At 35.7% G+C, this 4618-nt stretch overlaps 1 long non-coding RNA gene across 1 annotated transcript; it reads right to left on the minus strand.

The window, feature by feature from the left end:
• LOC146907633 (uncharacterized) lies at positions 1 to 2545 on the minus strand. Its single transcript, XR_015019358.1, has 2 exons — positions 2390 to 2545; positions 1 to 278 (listed from the first exon to the last, which is right to left on the minus strand). It is a non-coding gene; the product is annotated as an uncharacterized LOC146907633 (long non-coding RNA).
• Positions 2546 to 4618: the final 2073 nt, after the last annotated feature.

The following is a 4618-nucleotide window of genomic DNA, read 5'->3' on the forward strand; positions in this document are numbered from 1 at the left end:
TTCGCAGCGGGAAAACATCATCATAAATATCACAACAACATATAACAAATCTCAACAACCATGTCTCAGGTCTCATAATACATCACCAACAATATCCCAAATCTCAGACATAAATGAACAATAAGTCTCATCAACAACAGAAATATATAGTATAAAATGCAAAAGTCCCAACACTCCTAATCAGAGCCCTATCTAGACTCCAATCAAAGGATAAAGAGGTAGCTTCACGCTAATCATCAAGCACTCACAAGCAATAAGAACTCAATCCTGCACTCCGTCTACACCATTCATACAAATGGGTAGGCGGTCAACCAAACGACCACTGAGGGTTAGATAATATTCCATATAATAAAATATAATCAAGTAAAAAAGCATTCAAGGATTTCAAGTATAATACATATACATATTTATCATTCCTAGAATAATAACTTCATGTGAATATTATCATACTTCTATCATAGCATACCAAGCCTATTCATTTTCAAGGTCAAGTAAATAATCTCTTAGATCAAGTCATTCAACAATGCATCATCACATCAACATTAATTTGCCAAGTATACTAGCATAACCAAGCAACATATGCAAGTCCACAATTCCACATAGTCACCACATTCATCAACTTTCAACAATGCACATAATCACCAAGTAACATAGTCAAGTATGTCACATTTCACAATCTCAAGTGCATGCAATGTTCTAGATACTTCTACATGCATGTGGTACCAAGTTTTTGAATTCAGAGATAACTATTACCGAGTAATCCACTAATGTAATTTCTCACTTATTACGTTCTTCAACAAACTAACGGAAACCATTACGGATTTCGTTCTTCACCATCTAACACCAATCCTTGCAGAAAGCGTTCTTCACCAAAGACTCAACAATGCATGGACTTTCAAGTAAAGACTTGACAATGCACAATCACAACTCTATATTATACAATTTACACCATCAAATAATATCTTCACCAATTTCACCATTGCATTATCAAGCATTTAAATCCATATAGTCAACAAGTCATAATCAACAAAGAGTCATCACCATAATCATCATCAACAATTATCACCACAAGGAAACAACATCGCTTCACAAAGCACAATTCACATAATAGATGAACAATCAACCACATCATGATAACCAACATATTATACACCCATCAATCATTTATTCATTCTTATTTCATCCTATTATCATGAATAGAAAGCCATTTGCAAGTTATTCGATCATAAATCTTCATTTTCACAAAGTTCGTCTATTTTACAAAAATCGCCTATTTCCAATTTTTCTCAACAAAAGTAGGGTACTAAGCTTTTTGCATATCATCAATACATTCCTAAATATCATATAACATCTTACCATTTCAATCATAGCATCTTCATTTTTTAAGGTGCATTCATTTCTCAAAATTACCAAAGTTCGTCTAATTTCCACCATGTTTCAAAATCAATTCTTTTTCAAAATAAAACCACGTTAATCCAATCATATAAGCTCAATTAAACTCTAATCAAATAGGTTTAGGTATTTGGGACTCATAGGGATGCATTTGGAACCTTGGAAGTACAAGAAAATGTTGTTCCGGATGCGCACGAACGTGCACGTTTTGCTTGGGAAAAACGCATGGTCCAGAAGGTAACTCACGGTCCGTGCACTTCTTGAAGGCAGACTGCGCGTTTTGTTGTGTCAGGAAAACAACACGTTTTTGTGTTTTTCGCGCGCAAGGAAAATCCGATTTTCAATCCGTTTTCGATTCCGCTTTCACCAAATTCGTCCCAAACACCTAAACAGTTAATACTTACCCCAAAATATAGTTTTCTAACCTAAAACAACTTATTTCTCAAAAGTGCATAAACCGATTTTTTACTCAAAAACCCGATTTTCACCCAAACGATTCCTCATCAAAACATAACACTTCCAAATATAAATTCTACTCAATCCAATTCAACACAGCAACTCCACAATTTCATTCAAAATTATCAAAATCAAACTTCTCCTATGTGACCCATTTTCACAAAAATCACCAAAACACAACAATTTAACCAAACCTCACATTCATCACATTTCAATTTATGGATTCTCAACACAAACATATACCCAACAACAATTATGGAACATAAATCATGAATGCCTCATTAATTAACAACAATATCATAATTTTCACCAATTTAAGATAAATTCTCAAAGTAAACAACTTAACATATATCAACAATGAAATTTATGCATCAACAACAAGTTTTCAACAGCTTTCATATACCCAATCTTACTACTCAATTCCAAGCACAAAAAGTACACATATAATCATCAATTTTCACAAATCAAACAAAATAATTATGACCCATAAGCTAAAAACAAGATTATAGATTATTAGGTAGAACAAACCTATCCCCCTTACCTTGTTTCTCCTTAGGCTAAAGCTAATCAACCAAAATATTCACTCCCTTTGTGAATCCTAGCTCTTGCTTCTCCCTTTTCTTCACTTGTTCTTCTTTTCCTTCTATCTCCTTTTCTCTCTCTATTCTCTCTATATTCCTCTAGCCACCCTTTTCGTGAAATGAATACCTAAACCATACTTCTCCTCATAAGTTATCCTTATATACTCTCCAACTATTTGGCTAGGTTATCTCAGTTCTTAATGGACATAAATACTCTTACCACTTAATTTTGAAAAGTTACTACTCATTTGACTCTTAAATCATCTCATTAATTACCATCTCAAAATAATTACCTCAAGTTACTATTAACTTAGTAAAAATAACTATTCACACTAAAAATACTAAAATATTCTACCTTCTAAAATTACTAATTTACCCTCGCTCCTCAAATGACCAAAATACCTGTAATATCCCGCCTGGCAGTATCGGTGTTTTACCAGTCGATCACGACAGAGGAATTAAAATTATGGAAAGTAAGTTAATGGAAATATTTTATAAGATGTCAGCTTTATACGGGGAAAGTATCAGAGTCGTTTTAAACACGCTTGAGGCAAGGGCATTTTGGTAATTTCACGTGGAAAGGATATTTATTTGATTTTGGGGCAAAATATCTCATTTCCTCTTTGACTTTCTCTCTCTAGGTTTTGAATTGGATTTTGCTCTCCCTTCTCTCTTCCTTCTCACGCCTTCTCTTCTCTTCCTCCCCACCAAATCTTCTTCCTCTCCATGGCAAGTGAACTAATATTTCTCCCACATGATCTCTTGTACAATTAGAAGCTTGGTTAAGGATTAATTCCTATTTTTCCACCTCTCATGAAGTTTAACCCATCTCTCCTCTTTTGAAACAATTCTCCCAAGTTTGTTAGAAGTGAACCAAGCATGGATTGTTAGCAACTTTATAAGCAAGAAGCAACTAGGGTTTGGATTGAACTCTTCCTTCTCTTTGGTTCTCAAGGGTATGTGATTGTGGAAGCTAGGGTTTGGTTATTGATCAAGAGGCTAGGGTTTTGGGAAGGTGAGGATTGGAGCATGAATTTGAGCATGGTATGGTTTCTTGAAAGTTAAGAATTAAAGAAGAAAAGATTCAAAGTAGGAAGCAAAAACTAGGGTTTGATGGCTTGAGCTTGGAGCTTGAAGAATTAGCAAGGTTGTGTTTAGGTGAGTTCCATAGCTAGTTTTCCTACCCCTTTGGGATCATGTTTATGCCATATTAGTTTATTATGAAAACTATGAAAAGTCTAGGATTTATGTATTGTGATAGTTGCCCCTTTTCTTGCCATGCATGCAAAACATGTTTATACTTGCCAAATGAATGTTTTATAAGTTTTCAATGATCAAATATGTTCCAACATACATAGAGACACTTGGTTTGAGGTTTTTGGGTCAAAAATACCATTTTTAAGTGTTCTGGATTGTCCTAACTTGCCACAGCGAGTTATTACTCGCCACGGCGAGTTAGAACTCCGAAAGGGGGGGTCTTACTCGCCCCCAACTCGCCACGACGAGTTACCACTCGCCTCCCCAGCAAATCTACTCGCCTAGGCGAGTAAGACAGTGAGGAATCTCATTGTTTTGCTCGCTTCAGGCAGGCATGGGGATTCGCGAAGCGGTTTTCTCCGTGGTGTCTTTTTACGAATGTAAACCCCTCAAATTAAGGTCCTAAATAATGATCATTGTATGCAAGAATTCTTATGATAAATGAGCAAGTAATAAGCATGTTATTAAGGCATGGCATACTAGAGAAATCAAGTCATGAATCGGGTAGCAAGTTATCCATAAGCAAGGGAAGACTAGAGCCTCGACATAGCTGTCGAGAACTAGCTAGTTAGCAAGATTCCTAGAATGATAAGACGCGAAGTTTATTATCTTCGCACATGAACAAGAATAAGATAGCATATATGTTAAGTCAAGGATTGATTAGATAATCTCTCTGCCATGATCAAGTACTAGTACGAACAAGTTTAAGTTTACCACTAATCGGATCGACTCAAGGGTCCGAGGTAATAAGCAAGTATGAATATGTTTATGTATACGTACGACAAGACTATGACTAATAAGTAGGTGGCATGTCTCTTGCTATCCACATCAAGGGTATACAAGAGGTTCTCGATCTAAGGGGAACGATTCAAGCCGCAAGGGACCCGCATGTCACTTATAAGCAAGACGTAGGTGCTCGTGTCTCTTGTTAT

Source organism: Medicago sativa, chromosome 7 (genome assembly GCF_051527215.1).
Source record: "Medicago sativa cultivar Bolivia chromosome 7, Bolivia_mono, whole genome shotgun sequence".
NCBI lineage: Eukaryota > Viridiplantae > Streptophyta > Magnoliopsida > Fabales > Fabaceae > Medicago > Medicago sativa.